Here is a 17775-nt window from a genome sequence, read left to right on the forward strand (position 1 = left end):
TTTAACAGTAAGCAGTTTCACATCTCTAGCTTTAACAGTAAGCAGTTTCACGTCTCTAGCTTTAACAGTAAGCAGTTTCACATCTCTAGCTCTAACAGTAAGCAGTTTCACATCTCTAGCTCTAACAGTAAGCAGTTTCACATCTCTAGCTCTAACAGTAAGCAGTTTCACATCTCTAGCTTTAACAGTAAGCAGTTTCACATCTCTAGCTCTAACAGTAAGCAGTTTCACATCTCTAGCTTAAACAGTACGCAGTTTCACATCTCTAGCTCTAACAGTAAGCAGTTTCACATCTCTAACTCTAACAGTAAGCAGTTTCACATCTCTAACTCTAACAGTAAGCAGTTTCACATCTCTAGCTCTAACAGTAAGCAGTTTCACATCTCTAGCTCTAACAGTAAGCAGTTTCACATCTCTAGCTTTAACAGTAAGCAGCTTCACATCTCTAGCTTTAACAGTAAGCAGTTTCACATCTCTAGCTTTAACATTAAGCAGTTTCACATCTCTAACTTTAACAGTAAGCAGTTTCACATCTCTAGCTTTAACAGTAAGCAGTTTCACATCTCTAGCTTTAACAGTAAGCAGTTTCACATCTCTAGCTTTAACAGTAAGCAGTTTCACATCTCTAGCTTTAACAGTAAGCGGTTTCACATCTCTAGCTTTAACAGTAAGCAGTTTCACATCTCTAGCTCTAACAGTAAGCAGTTTCACATCTCTAGCTTTAACAGTAAGCAGTTTCACATCTCTAGCTCTTAGAGTAAGCAGTTTCACATCTCTAGCTTTAACAGTAAGCAGTTTCACATCTCTAGCTCTAACAGTAAGCAGTTTCACATCTCTAGCTTTAACAGTAAGCAGTTTCACATCTCTAGCTTTAACAGTAAGCAGCTTCACATCTCTAGCTTTAACAGTAAGCAGTTTCACATCTCTAGCTTTAACAGTAAGCAGTTTCACGTCTCTAGCTTTAACAGTAAGCAGTTTCACATCTCTAGCCTTAACAGTAAGCAGTTTCACATCTCTAGCTTTAACAGTAAGCAGTTTCACATCCCTAGCTTTAACAGTAAGCAGTTTCACATCTCTAGCTCTAACAGTAAGCAGTTTCACATCTCTAGCTTTAACAGTAAGCAGTTTCACATCTCTAGCTCTAACAGTAAGCAGTTTCACATCTCTAGCTTTAACAGTAAGCAGTTTCACATCTCTAGCTCTTAGAGTAAGCAGTTTCACATCTCTAGCTTTAACAGTAAGCAGTTTCACATCTCTAGCCTTAACAGTAAGCAGTTTCACATCTCTAGCTTTAACATTAAGCAGTTTCACATCTCTAGCTTTAACAGTAAGCAGTTTCACATCCCTAGCTTTAACAGTAAGCAGTTTCACATCTCTAGCTCTAACAGTAAGCAGTTTCACATCCCTAGCTTTAACAGTAAGCAGTTTCACATCTCTAGCTCTAACAGTAAGCAGTTTCACATCTCTAGCTTTAACAGTAAGCAGTTTCACATCTCTAGCTCTAACAGTAAGCAGTTTCACATCTCTAGCTTTAACAGTAAGCAGTTTCACATCTCTAGCTCTTAGAGTAAGCAGTTTCACATCTCTAGCTTTAACAGTAAGCAGTTTCACATCTCTAGCCTTAACAGTAAGCAGTTTCACATCTCTAGCTTTAACATTAAGCAGTTTCACATCTCTAGCTTTAACAGTAAGCAGTTTCACATCCCTAGCTTTAACAGTAAGCAGTTTCACATCTCTAGCTCTAACAGTAAGCAGTTTCACATCTCTAGCTTTAACAGTAAGCAGTTTCACATCTCTAGCTCTAACAGTAAGCAGTTTCACATCTCTAGCTTTAACAGTAAGCAGTTTCACATCTCTAGCTCTTAGAGTAAGCAGTTTCACATCTCTAGCCTTAACAGTAAGCAGTTTCACATCTCTAGCTTTAACAGTAAGCAGTTTCACGTCTCTAGCTTTAACAGTAAGCAGTTTCACATCTCTAGCTTTAACAGTAAGCAGTTTCACGTCTCTAGCTTTAACAGTAAGCAGTTTCACGTCTCTAGCTCTAACAGTAAGCAGTTTCACATCTCTAGCTTTAACAGTAAGCAGTTTCACATCTCTAGCTTTAACAGTAAGCAGTTTCACATCTCTAACTCTAACAGTAAGCAGTTTCACATCTCTAACTCTAACAGTAAGCAGTTTCACATCTCTAGCTTTAACAGTAAGCAGTTTCACGTCTCTAGCTTTAACAGTAAGCAGTTTCACATCTCTAGCTTTAACAGTAAGCAGTTTCACATCTCTAGCTCTAACAGTAAGCAGTTTCACATCTCTAGCTTTAACAGTAAGCAGTTTCACATCTCTAGCTTTAACAGTAAGCAGTTTCACATCTCTAGCTTTAACAGTAAGCAGTTTCACATCTCTAGCTTTAACAGTAAGCAGTTTCACATCTCTAGCTTTAACAGTAAGCAGTTTCACATCTCTAGCTTTAACAGTAAGCAGTTTCACATCTCTAGCTTTAACAGTAAGCAGTTTCACATCCCTAGCTTTAACAGTAAGCAGTTTCACATCTCTAGCTCTAACAGTAAGCAGTTTCACATCTCTAGCTTTAACAGTAAGCAGTTTCACATCTCTAGCTCTAACAGTAAGCAGTTTCACATCTCTAGCTCTAACAGTAAGCAGTTTCACATCTCTAACTTTAACAGTAAGCAGTTTCACATCTCTAGCTTTAACAGTAAGCAGTTTCACATCTCTAGCTTTAACAGTAAGCAGCTTCACATCTCTAGCTTTAACAGTAAGCAGTTTCACATCTCTAGCTCTAACAGTAAGCAGTTTCACATCTCTAACTTTAACAGTAAGCAGTTTCACATCTCTAGCTTTAACAGTAAGCAGTTTCACATCTCTAGCTCTAACAGTAAGCAGTTTCACATCTCTAACTTTAACAGTAAGCAGTTTCACATCTCTAGCTTTAACAGTAAGCAGTTTCACATCTCTAGCTTTAACAGTAAGCAGTTTCACATCTCTAGCTTTAACAGTAAGCAGTTTCACATCTCTAACTTTAACAGTAAGCAGTTTCACATCTCTAGCTTTAACAGTAAGCAGTTTCACATCTCTAGCTCTAACAGTAAGCAGTTTCACATCTCTAACTTTAACAGTAAGCAGTTTCACATCTCTAGCTCTAACAGTAAGCAGTTTCACATCTCTAACTTTAACAGTAAGCAGTTTCACATCTCTAGCTTTAACAGTAAGCAGTTTCACATCTCTAGCTCTAACAGTAAGCAGTTTCACATCTCTAACTTTAACAGTAAGCAGTTTCACATCTCTAGCTTTAACAGTAAGCAGTTTCACATCTCTAGCTTTAACAGTAAGCAGTTTCACATCTCTAGCTTTAACAGTAAGCAGCTTCACATCTCTAGCTTTAACAGTAAGCAGTTTCACATCTCTAGCTCTAACAGTAAGCAGTTTCACATCTCTAGCTTTAACAGTAAGCAGTTTCACATCTCTAGCTTTAACAGTAAGCAGCTTCACATCTCTAGCTTTAACAGTAAGCAGTTTCACATCTCTAGCTCTAACAGTAAGCAGTTTCACATCTCTAGCTCTAACAGTAAGCAGTTTCACATCTCTAACTTTAACAGTAAGCAGTTTCACATCTCTAGCTTTAACAGTAAGCAGTTTCACATCTCTAGCTCTAACAGTAAGCAGTTTCACATCTCTAGCTTTAACAGTAAGCAGTTTCACATCTCTAGCTCTAACAGTAAGCAGTTTCACATCTCTAACTTTAACAGTAAGCAGTTTCACATCTCTAGCTCTAACAGTAAGCAGTTTCACATCTCTAACTTTAACAGTAAGCAGTTTCACATCTCTAGCTTTAACAGTAAGCAGTTTCACATCTCTAGCTCTAACAGTAAGCAGTTTCACATCTCTAACTTTAACAGTAAGCAGTTTCACATCTCTAGCTTTAACAGTAAGCAGTTTCACATCTCTAGCTTTAACAGTAAGCAGTTTCACATCTCTAGCTTTAACAGTAAGCAGCTTCACATCTCTAGCTTTAACAGTAAGCAGTTTCACATCTCTAGCTCTAACAGTAAGCAGTTTCACATCTCTAGCTTTAACAGTAAGCAGTTTCACATCTCTAGCTTTAACAGTAAGCAGCTTCACATCTCTAGCTTTAACAGTAAGCAGTTTCACATCTCTAGCTTTAACAGTAAGCAGTTTCACATCTCTAACTTTAACAGTAAGCAGTTTCACATCTCTAGCTTTAACAGTAAGCAGTTTCACATCTCTAGCTCTAACAGTAAGCAGTTTCACATCTCTAACTTTAACAGTAAGCAGTTTCACATCTCTAGCTCTAACAGTAAGCAGTTTCACATCTCTAACTTTAACAGTAAGCAGTTTCACATCTCTAGCTTTAACAGTAAGCAGTTTCACATCTCTAGCTCTAACAGTAAGCAGTTTCACATCTCTAACTTTAACAGTAAGCAGTTTCACATCTCTAGCTTTAACAGTAAGCAGTTTCACATCTCTAGCTTTAACAGTAAGCAGTTTCACATCTCTAGCTTTAACAGTAAGCAGCTTCACATCTCTAGCTTTAACAGTAAGCAGTTTCACATCTCTAGCTCTAACAGTAAGCAGTTTCACATCTCTAGCTTTAACAGTAAGCAGTTTCACATCTCTAGCTTTAACAGTAAGCAGCTTCACATCTCTAGCTTTAACAGTAAGCAGTTTCACATCTCTAGCTCTAACAGTAAGCAGTTTCACATCTCTAGCTCTAACAGTAAGCAGTTTCACATCTCTAGCTTTAACAGTAAGCAGTTTCACATCTCTAGCTTTAACAGTAAGCGGGTTGTTAGGTTGGTAAGGGTTGTTTATTGTTTGCTATTCATTTAGGAATACCTGAAGGGTTGTTTATTGTTTGCTATTCATTTAGGAATACCTGAAGGGTTGTTTGGTCTCACGTTTGACAAATACACTGAAGAACAACAGCATTTTGCTTTGACAATGCATCTTTACTCCCCGCAGGCATATGAATTTCTCAGAAAGCATGTGACTCTTCCCGCTCCTAGAACTCTTAGGAAGTAAGTAGAAACTGCTATGATGGCTATGATTGATTGTTGTTAGATCTGTCTTTCAGATTTCATTTTGAATCAGTATTTATTTTCTCAATGTAGTCGGGAGGGTAAATTAAGTACCATTAACACTTGCGCACTGTCTAACAAAAGGTTTCAAATAAAGATAAAAGATTTAGTGTATTTGTGATTTTATCATAGATATAGTAAACCCTAGATTGGCGAATAGCTATCATTATGTCAATGCAATGTCTTCTAGTCTTAAAATTACCCATATGTCCATATGGTATATATGGGCTCTTGGACCATAGCCATTGTCCAAGAGTCAGGCCTTCTCAATCACTTAACTCCTGGAGATATGATACTTGCAGACAAGAGATTTCTTATTCAAGATATTGTACCACGAGCGGTTTCTGTTAACATTCCACCATTCTTGAATAATGGAACCTTTACTGAGAGCGAGGCAAAGGCTACAAAGGCTATAGCCAGATGTCAAATACATTTGGAAAGTGCCAATGCAAGACTGAAAGACTTTAAAATTTTAAGTTTCATTCCCTCTTATTTACGTTGTTATCCCGATTTATTGTTTCAGCTGGTTGCAGTGCTTGTAAATTTGCAATTTCCACTAATCAAAGAGGGATGTGAGGACATGGTTTTTGAATAGTTTTGTTCCTAGTGTATTATTGAGTGAGATTACATGTATGCTACTAGTCGAAAAAAAATTTTGGCAAGGAAATATATTAAATATTAAATTTAATCCATAATTCAACAGCTGCATACTGCAAATTTAACATTTCTTAAATACAGTCACATGGAAGGTTACAAATAAAATAATTTACAATTCTCCTCCGGTGATTTTGGGGAAAATATAATCACAATAAAACTTAATTTATTGTGGGATGTTTGCAGACCATGAGTCATCCCTTTCTATTTTCATAACTGCTACATCTTTTGTAGTCCAGACAATGAAAAGACAAAACTTTCTACCATATAAATACATTTGTCCCTGAACTTGATTCAAGTACACATGGTCTTTTCTCAAGGCGTAACTTCTCAAGGCCCACTTTCAATTTTTTCAAGGTAGAATGATGTTGAATTCAAAGCCTCTGCTATTGTTAGGTTTCGTTCAGTATATGGGCACTTTGCCCCCAGGACAGTTTCGTCGTCGACAATGCCATCAGGTGAAGCACCAAGAATCTCAGATGAATCAAACCAGATGCCAGTATCCATAACAATTTTCCCTGTTTTAAAGGTGAACACTGTAATGGCTCTTTTTTCATTGTCAACTCCCCCACTGGACTACTTTGACTCTTGACAAATCACACTCCCCAAGGAGACGTTTTACTAGTGAAGGAGTGACTCTTTTAGCTTCGAGGACCGAGCCCAAGTTACTGGCAGTAAGTCAACCCCTTTTGGCCAAATTCCAAACAGGGTTAAACAAGTAAAAACTCGACATTCAATGGAGCCAGCTTCAAATATTACATGATATTTTTTATTTTGATGAAGTTTATTGTTTGCAACCGCAATCCAAGGACGTGTGGATGACACAGTTTAGATGAAAATGACATGCAATGAAGATGACAAGAGCAGATGACTTCTGTTGATTTCGCATGACAGAGAAGGGCAGGCCCACAGTTGGCACTATTTTTCTGCGAGCTGTGTAATGCTTTAATAATAGCTCGAGTTGAAGAGTTAAATCAACAAGCAGTCATATACACCAGCACTGCCATGGGTGATGCCTGTTTAGAGTAGCGATTTTATGTTGTTGAGAATACCATGGTTTAGTTTGAGTTAAATATGTTTGAGTTTATAAATTTCTGACTTAAATATAAATAAATTTCATTTATAGTTAATATATAATCAAATATAACCAATATAAAATCAAATATCTTCATACTTTTTAAAATCAAAATAAAATATTATATAAAATAAATATAAAATACTATTTATATATTCGTAATAAATATAAATACATATTTGCATAAACTTTTGGATTTATAACAAAGATTTATGGTACTGTAATGATAACGGCATAAAGCACTACTCTTTGTTTCATATGCTAATCACCTGCAATTAACAATATTGTTTTATACTACAAAAAGAAAGATTTACCCATACCTCTGGCAGAGTCACCTGTCACTGAACGATCGCCACAGCTGCACCTCTCATTGACAATGTACCATCCCAGTTGGAGCAAGATAGAGCAACATAGCAGCCATCAAGATATCTCTGAGAGGTATAAAAACAGTAACATAACAATTTAATCGGTACATTTCAGATCCAATTTTTGGTGTAGAATTATGTAGGAATTTTCACTAGCACCAGACTTGACAAAATAACTGCAAGTATCTAACTAGGAATTCACTGATTTAGGTGAATTTAGGTGTTGAATAAATTTAGATGTTGCGTACAAAGTTACATACATGGAAAACGGTAGCGTTCAGTGTTACAGTGTTACAGCTACACGGTGTTGACTTTTCATAATTTACAGTTTTAAACTAAATGTACTGCTCAGAGGATGAAATTTTTAATGTAATGTTACTTATCACAATTAGCCATCCCAAGACAAACAGTTTTAACTCATGACCCAACCTTTCGATCAATCAACCTTGCCTGCAACACAGCATAATAAAACCACTACATATATATGTAATATATATTATGTATATGATATATTATACCAAAGATATAATATCACTACTACTATGTATATATTAGCAATGCCATCTTGAACTGCTTCTTCCTTGAAACATGGTACACCAATTCACCATCTCTGCTCAATGCTCCCTCCCTCGTACAGTTCTCATTGTTGTATAGAATAGTGAGTCTCGATCTGAAATGCAAACTTTGACAATATAATGAATTTGTTAGAGTTGTATATTAGTGAAAAAAATGCAGGTGGATGAACCCAAGTCCAAAACTCAAACTACACAAGCAAAACCAACCATGTCATATTAGCTACAATGTTAGTCTACCTTGCCAACTGTCCATAGAAATGAAAGAAGTACATCTTTGGTGCATTCCTATTCAGATTTGAGTGGAAACTTTCTAGCTGTGATGTATCCTGTGATGATGCCCTTTGAATTGCTTCCAGCAGGTCCGGCTTGGTGAGTATTTCCTCTACCCTTGTGTATACAAAACCACCTAAACAATTCAAAAATACACTAGCCTATGTTGAAACATACAGGTTAATCTCAGTTATGTTCATCGTTTGCTGGTGAATCTTAAAACATAGGATACATACACATACATACATATGTATATACTCGTTGCTAAGGTTTAACACTGTGCCAATGATAGTGGTATGTTAGCTAATGCCATCTATAGTCATGGCTTCTCTTCAAATTAAACTTAATCATCACTATCAGGTAAGTATTCGTGATAAGAATCACTTTGTAGAGCCTCTCCTGTGCCACTTGAAACACTCTAGAAACATCAATCATTCATATGAACAAATGCAATATAAACAAATTTGATGAAATAGAGTAAATAGCGATAAGAAGAGAGGTGCTGTACAGATAACACGTGCATGCTAGGTCAAAAATTAACAGTTTCATGTCGACAGAAAGGAGTCTCAGATCCATAGTAGGTAACAATGCGCTCATTACAACATCGATCATGCACTTTACTGCCAGGTCATCAAGGTGACATAAACACCGACAATTGATATAGTATGATAGATGAGATAGGAGGGTAATAGAGCATTGAACATTCTTTACCTGCTGGTCAGTTGAGTAATCTGATTCATACTCAGATTCTGACAACTCTGGGCCTGAGGCTATGCCACAGCTCAGAGGTGGAGCATTGCTAATTGTAAAAGAATTGATATGGTGAAATAATAACACTTGACAATATAAAAGCATGCTATCTATACAAGACTGAAAGGGATGCTGCACAACACATAATAATATCATCAATATGTAAATCTTGAGTCTATCATAATGACAATGGCATCTGATCGGGCAGTGTTATATAAATGTAGCATTGTTTGAAGTCAATGAAGGAATGAGCTCCAAAATATAATGAAAACTCACAGTAGATCACACTGGATAGCTTTACTTCTGCGACGCGGCTTCCATATTAGGTTTTCTGTTTGTAAACCTACACTGGGTCCACAGTTGACCATGACACTCTCACTTGGCATTCTATCCTCTCTTGGCTTAGGGGCAAGTATACAGTCTTTTCTACAGCTGAAATGCTACAAAATGATTTATAAATATGATTGACTTGAGATATGGAGAATAGCAAGGAAAAGTGAACCCTGCGTTACAAAAGAGGGGAGGCAACTATGTTTCTTATATGCTGGAATTATATTATTGACAAAATCTTTATCTAAGCAAATAATTTTATCAACCCCACCCCATTGTCAGTCTGAGGATCATCATTTCATTTTCATGAGAGCAGATGTTTCAGTGGTGAATGTTTCCTATTTAACACATCTAGAGTATTACCTCGGAGCCAAAAGAGACCTGACTACACCACGTCTTTCACGCTCAGATCAGGGAGGATCTGCTTTCATTTCCTTCGGAGTGGGCTGTTTCATTTCAGCATCTATCTGCACTGATGGCACCCTTTTTAAGAACTAACCTGTAAAAATATACAAGTTCTGATCAAAAACACAACTAAATCACTGGTGGTTGCTTTTATGGCAATCTAACTACTCCCAACTTGCAAATTTGTTACAATACAATGAATGCAATGAGCTTTGGAACTAAAACAAGTGTGAGATGTGTCTGTTTACAATGTCCATTTGAGTTGTCTTTAAGAATTGATTGTACTTTCTGCTTTTAATATTTTGAAGCGAATCCATTCTTATATTTAATGTAGTTTGAGAAAGCCTCTGGTTTGAAATGTCGATAACATAACACAGAGCTCTTTTCAAGAATGAAGTTAGATACCTACAACAGTGCATACCAAATATAAATACATATACCATATAAACATAATACATGTTATCATAAACACATATTCATACATACAGAGTATGACATGTTTTACAGTACATACTATTATTCCCCGACCAAACACGAGCGGAGCGATTGTTTGAGAGTTTTATGATAAATGCATGTGCACACAACTCATGAAAATTAATCATCAACACCGTCGCAAACCCTTGTACCGAAATCTCATCAACAAATTTAACCATTTTTCAATGGAGTCATTTAAGTATAATAACAATAAAAAACACATATAAACCTATTTAAATATGTTACCAAGTCTTTGAAAATTGTCAACAATATCTTACCCATCTGATCGGATTATACACAAATAGACCGATTAATTTGGCCGAAATTCGCAATAACAAGTTTGACAAGCTTTTTTAATCAAAATTAAGACCGGCCAACGATACGCCAATAAAGCCGTGCAACAGATAGTAGAACTATTAAGCAGTTGCTCAGTTCACAAGAAAAACATGCTCATTTCACCAGTCTATACCATTGTCTAATTGCCGAAAGTTTCTAATATTTTTCCGCTTTTAATATCTTGCAAAAATATTTAATTATAAGAATAATTATTTGATTTTATAAAATTATCATAATAATTATTCGATATTATTTGTCTGAAGGTTTCTGTAACAAACATAGACTGTTGAGGCGTAGACCGATTTACAAGTATGAAATTGTGGTACACAGTCTATCAGCCTATGTTTTTCCCAATTACCAAAGGTTTCATTCAACACAACAGAGTAAGACATGGTGAATCTGTTGATACCAAATAACTGTAATGTGAATTTTGTTGCAAGTCAACCTTTAAATTATTTAAAACGTTAGCCAAAATTTGTGTACAAAGTCTTATGTACAAGCTAAGGCCGAACTACAATGCCCCCTTATGACGAAAACATTTTTTTATTTTGCTCGTTTGCAGAAAACTTCCAGACGTGGGAAAGCTCATATTTGCTTTCTGCTAGATCGCTATCAAAACCATTCTACATTCAACACAACCAACTTTCAAACTGTGTATATTACACAGCAGCTTGCCATTTTACTTTTTACTATAAGTAAATAAGAGATATAATAAACATATTTCCTTATTGCTGTTGTTAAATTACATACATTACAGTAGGTTAAGCCTACAGCTTTAATTAATATTCATTTTATTGTTGTAAAACATAGGTTTGAGATAGTAGTAGATTAGGTGTGAATTTTTTACAACCTTTTGTTTTGCATAATTGACTTTTTGAATTTAATTTCAAAACAACTTGACAACTACCATGGACATACAACTTCCCAGAACACCACGTCGTGGCCGACACAGTGGCCGTCCACGTGTCTCTCAATTATTCCAGCTCAATAGGAGGATAAATAGGTCCACACAGCAACCATCAAATGCTAATGTTCAACAACACGCTACTCAAATTAATAATTTCCCTGTCAAATTCCTAGATTACTAGAATTTCCTTTTTGAAGTCGTGCTCCCTCAAATTTATTTTATAACATCTCAAACAAGTCTCATTTACACTATACTCTGTCAATTCCTGCTGTCAACTACTTTTTCAACAACTAGCACTACCCTTTCTTTTTTCTATTATTACTCATTCCATGATCAGGTCGTGGGCTGTCAGGGAAAGTTCTAGTTTAAGTATACTATATGTCAAGTATTGATCAGATGCCATACCTATTGATGGGCTTTTGACCTTTTGACCCCTGTCATATATATTTATACAGTCCCTCATATGCGTAAAAAACCACCAATCACCTATCAATTTTTGTACCATTGTCATCATTTATTTTCGTAAGTTTTATAATTATTATGAATATTTGTGAACGTCAGCATTAAAAAACACAATACTATACACTGGAATAAAGCGAATAAAGCAACGTCGTATGTTTTCAAATCTAAAGCGGATCAAATCAATCCAATTCACAATGCGTACTTGATTTCTCATGCGCACAAAAATCCCTTTTGATGTGTATGTACGGTACCTGGAAAGCAGGAAATCTGTACAATTTTCTAATCTTAACTTTAGCTGGACAATCAGCTTTGATAGAGTAGATGTGTAGAACATGACATACAAGTTCAAGATGGAAAGATAATGTTTAAAACTCAGTCTTGATCTAATGATCCAATAACCATGCCATATTTTCTACATTCAAATTTGTATCAGAATCAAATGAATCCAAATTTTATTGTTAGAGGAAACACAGAAAAGCTGGAGTGAATTGCCTACAAATCGAGGTATTTTTACGCACCAAATATGGCTAACAGACTTTTTAACAGACTTTTGTATGATCTCAATTTATATTTGTATATATTGCTCTTTTTAAATATTTAATGATTAGATAAGTCAATTGTGAATAGCTGAGATAGGTATTTATTAAAAAATAATGACGTTTTTGGTTGTTTTCTGATCACTATCTCACTCAGTCAAAACCACCGTAACGCCATGGAAAACCCTGGGAAATCCTTTTCGTGAATGCTATATGATCTCTGAATGAGATGCGCAGTTTCGCATGAGTGAGATAGGGATCAGAAAACAACCAAAAACGTCATTATTTTTCAATAAATACCTATCTCAGCTATTTGCAATTGACTTATTTAACTATTAAATATTTAAAAATAGCAAAATATACTAATATAAATAGAGATCATACAAAAGTCTGTTAAAAAGTCTGTAAGCCAATTTCGGTGCGGAAACATATCTGACAAATCAGCATAATCTGCTTATTTCCGTCTAGCACCCAGTCAACATTCTGGAGCCTGGGTCATTTGTGGACATTTATCTGCATCCATTCATATACATGTGTATGCACAAAGCACAGGGTGATACAGAGCTTTGCAACAATGGAGGCCTTCAAACTCTCAGATTTAGGTTCATGTACAGAAAAACTTTGCCATTTTTTCTGAAAAATAGTTTATCCACTTGTATGCAGGAGACGGATGAACAGAGACAAACCTTTGTGTTGGACAAGTGTCGTCCATGCTGTGCATTTGCACAAACTTGAAAGGATAGCCATGCTGTCTAAATATATTGGACATAAAATGGCCGAGCTTTGCTGTCCAAAAATATCCCTTACAATAGGCTGAGTAAAATATTCTTGGTGTACGGGTAACTTACTCTCTGCTGTTCTTTGCACTTTTCCTTCTGGGTTTGATGACTTTCAGGGCCATACATCCAGCCATACTCTTGTTTTCCGCATATATAAATAGCCTTGGCTGCCATGAATGACCTTCTTACCTCTCCAAATATTTTAACCTTAATAAATTAGAGCAGATAAAATTTTAAAATTAAGAAACATATAGTACAGTCAAGGTCAACAGTCAAAGTGATTTCATGGGCTTTGATGGCTTCCTCAGCCTCGTCTAACGATAAGGCAAGAACGAATGGCATAACGCTTCAATGCACTGCAATTAAAAATATATATTTGGTAGACCCTCAGGCTCCTAGAAGTTAAATATCGTCAGCGATCATGTCATTCAGCTATTGAGGCTTTGATAACCTACCGACACGATTGCCGACCACAGGCACGAGAAGCCTGTAGGTAGGCCTATATAGAAGATGACATGACGAAATACAAAAAGTCAGCTATGAATACATGATGACCCACTGAGATCTTCTTTTAGGGTTGAAGCAATATGACTATGTAGCAGGGTTGACTCGGTTTAAACCAATGGTTTAAACCACGTGGTTTAAACCGGCCCAAAAAAAACGATTTTTATGGTTTTTTAATTATTTTTTGTGAAAAACATAATATTTTAAGCTCCTAGTGGTTCATGTGCGGTAGAAATGCAATTATATGTAATTATCAGCTGTGTAAGTTCATTTAGGACACATTAGTAAATTGATGGCAGAGTTCAAGTTGAAACTACATGAAATCCTAGCACAACAATGAATTAGTGAATTTCATTTTTAATTGGTTTTATCAAGTGATATGATGATCTCGTTACTGATGAAATATAAAAACTATGTGAATTATACTAATCCAATCATCGTCTCTAATAATGAATAAATACTTTCTCAAGTCTGGCCAGTGAGAAAGGATTACTTATAATTAGAAATTAAAACAATCAAATCCTTTTGGGCAAAAGCTTCAAGTTTGCAAACTAATATTTTATTTATTGGGCACAAGCCAAAGTAGTTGGATTGTTACAATTCAGTTTATCAAGTTTGTTGTTTTGAAAAGTTTTTGTAAGGCAAAGGTTTTAAGGTAAAATGTAATAGGTGTGCTGTCGTAACGCAAGGTCATGCAGATAAGTTTAAAGCTCACGTAGCAAAATGTCAAGCTAAAAACACCAATTTAGACAGTGATGCTGATATTCAAGTGATTGAGTTGAGTCATCTGCCACTGCTCCAAACACTAGCAATGCATTATGCTCTGCTCTACACTACCACACGACTAATCACTGGGATTATAACTCCTACTTATACATAGAGCTGCATGTAAAATATTCACTTTATGTGATAAGATTTCTGCTCTGTATTTCATCAATCATGTTTGATTTAAGGCTCATTCTGAAATTTCCATGTTTTCTGTCTTTTGTCCCCATAACAACTCCCACAGTACCATCTTTAACAGATGATTCCACAAATGTATGTTCAATACTCAATCATGCAGCTATAGTAAGTGATGTTAATTAGACTTAAACTTGCAAAAACCTTGGTAAAATTATAAAAACCATACAAACCGGTTTAACCCATAAAAACCAGTTTAAACTAAAAAAAACCTGGTTTTTTTCGATTTTTTCGTAAAAACCGTGGTTTTTTCCAACGCTGCCTTGCATGGGTGAAGCAAATGTCGCCTATGTTTTGCACCTTCTTTTTGGCCGATTGACATTAACCCTTTTGGATGCAAGAATTCTGCTGTAACATACATCCAACTTGTTGTAGATCTCTATAAAAATGTGCATTAACAAGCTGAGAAACATCTACCAGTAGATACCTATGCTTGCAATTGACCTTTGAAATGATCTTACAGCCTGCATTGCAATATTTTGGAGCTTTCAAATATTTGTTTCTTTTAAATTTTAAGGCACGTGTTTCTATTTTATAACTATACTAGTTGAATGCTCGGTGTTGGCCGGATAATAAAAGAGTCTTGGCATAGAAAACTTATTTTTATTTAACACTAGCTGTGCTAGCCAGCGTTGCCCAGGTATTAAAAATCAGCTTAGAAGTAATGAGTCTAATTAGCCTGCAGCCTAGTAGCCACTTGCTATTAGCCTGGCAGATTGCCAATGGAAAATTTTAGTAAGCAAACTAATGACAATCACTTATTTACGCAATCACCCTGCGTAGTATGCAAATCCTTTGGGTAGGTGCTCTCATATAGAAATTTATTTCCGCAAGCGAGTAACTCAAGCTCTGTAGCCTACTGGGTAGGGAGTCGAACTGGCATATGGTAAGGTCTGTGATCGAATCATCTTCAGTATAGATTTAAGATCTATAGTCGGGACACAGACAGATATACCAGAAATTCCCCTGTCATACAGCCCACGTCCTGATAATGGAATAAGTGATAACGGAAAAAAGAAATGGCAGCGCCGGTTGCTGAAAAAGTAGTTGTCAGCAAGAATTGTCAGAGTATAGTGTAAATGAAAATTGTTCGAGATGACATAAAATAAATTTGAGGCAGCACGACTTCAAAAAGGTGCAAATAACAATTTCAACAAATATAGAAAAGTTAGATAAGTTCAGCGTTCTGTTAAAGGTCATGCAAACTAGTCTCCTCTCTTTTACATTGTAGGATTTGGTCATTGATAGCTAATCGAGTGATGCGCTCCCTAGCGAAGTTGTTAACAAGTAAGTCATTAATGTTTCGAACGCGAAAGAGAGAGAGCAACAAACGATATTCCCGCGGTCATTTCGTGGTGTCCTATATCAATGACAGCCTTTGCCATGGTAAGACCTTGACTCTTTGTTCCCTAGAAATTTCTTGAACTTTGTTCTCGTCATAAAGGGGCATTGTAGTTCGGCCCTAGCTTGTACATAAGTTGTAAAAAATTTCGGCTAACGTTTTAAATAATTTAATGAAACCTTCGGTGATTGGACAAAAAAACATAGGCTGATAGACTGTGTACCACAATTTCGTACCTGTAAATCGGTCTACGCCTCAAACGGTCTACGTATATTACACAAACCTTCGAATAAATTTGATTACAAGTAAACAATGCCATAAACTTGTTAAATGAGCACGGTTTTCTCGCGAAATGCGCACTGCTAAATAGTTCTGCTATCTGTCGCACAGCTTTATTGGCGTATCGCAAGCCGGTCTTAACTTTTATTAAACCAAACTTTTCAAGCGTTTTGTGGCGATTTTCGGCCAAATTAATTTGTCTATTTGTGTATAATCCGATCAGATGGGTAAGTTTTAAGATACTGTCGACAATTTACAAAGACTTGGTAACATATTTAAATAGGCTTATATGAGTTTTGTATCGTTATTATACTTTAACGACTCTACAAACCGATGGTTAAATTTGTTGATGAGATTTCGAAACAAGGGTTTGCGATGTTGTTGATGAATAATTATCGTAAGTTGTGTGCACATGGATTTATCATAAAAACTCTCAAACTTCACTCCGCTCGTTTGGTCGTGTGAAAAGTATATACAATATATGGTAAGAGCGATGGGAATGATAAGACTGGCTTAGCCTTTTGGTTACGCGCTTGCTTGTTAGTAGACTTATGATTTCAATGTCGTAAGTTCAAATCCAGTATATAGGTGATTTTTCATGGCTAAAACTTTATAGCTATAGCTGGATAGCTGATTGACAGACATACAAACATTTAGATTTATATATACAGATTTATCGAGGTTGCATAAAACCTGATTACACTCATGCGACATGCTTTGCGCTCACTGTAACTTTAAGCCAATCTTTAAAAATCTTTCAAATTGATTCAAGGAGAAAGACTGAGTGATGCTGTTTTTGAAAGTGGTCTTTCGCATACTATGCCATTCATCATATGACTAGAGAGTACTCATCGTACGACTGGAGTCTACTCATCGTACGACTAGAGACTACTCATCGTAAGACAAGAGCAGGGGTCGGCAACCTGCAGCTCCGGAGCCGCATGCGGCTCTTTCATTCCTTCGTTGCGACTTCCTCTGACTTTGGAGTTTTTTCCTTTTCTACCATATGCCAAGTGATTCATAAAACTTTGAAAATTTTATCACTAGATTATGTAATATTAACTTTTAAACATGTAATTTTGGTGATAAATCAAACATTGTCGTTTGTTATGCGTCATTATTTACGTTCTATTACCGTATTATTAGTACCTTATCACATGATTGTCACGTGGCTTTAACGTAAAAGTGCAGAAAAACGTACTACTGGATTCGTGCAGAGGACCAGATCGCTACGAGATACCTTCAAATATTATGTCAACAAACAGGGTTAAACAATTGGTAATATAGTAAGGCTGGTCAGGCACTTTGGATCGCAATATCGTCAACAACACTACTGACAAACAGCAACATAATACAGGTAGTAGGCCTACACCTTAACAATTTATGCGCCAATAAAATGGCCAAAACTCTTTTTTGTTCTTTGCAAAAGTGTAATTTTGTTTTCTCAGCAGTTAAATCATTATATATGCCACACCATTTCGTTTTATGGTGTAAACATGGTACAACACATTAAAAGCAAAACAAAAATGCTACATGTAGTATTTATTTATTAATTAAAAATATCAAAGGGGGTTTGTGGCTCCCACTGCGTTTGTTCCTGCGGAAAACGGGTCTGAACGGCTCTTTGACTGGAAAAGGTAGCCGACCCCTGGACTAGAGACTAC

At 36.1% G+C, this 17775-nt stretch overlaps 1 protein-coding gene and 1 pseudogene across 3 annotated transcripts in view; one reads left to right on the forward strand and one right to left on the reverse strand.

Annotated features, from left to right (window-relative positions):
* Positions 1–17775, forward strand: part of LOC137408838 (caspase-2-like) — a 153720-nt gene that overhangs the window by 109112 nt on the left and 26833 nt on the right. The gene's annotated exons all lie outside the window — the stretch shown is intronic.
* Positions 5875–6377, reverse strand: LOC137408636 (uncharacterized; annotated as a pseudogene).

This window comes from Watersipora subatra, chromosome 11 (genome assembly GCF_963576615.1).
Source record: "Watersipora subatra chromosome 11, tzWatSuba1.1, whole genome shotgun sequence".
Classification (NCBI taxonomy): domain Eukaryota; kingdom Metazoa; phylum Bryozoa; class Gymnolaemata; order Cheilostomatida; family Watersiporidae; genus Watersipora; species Watersipora subatra.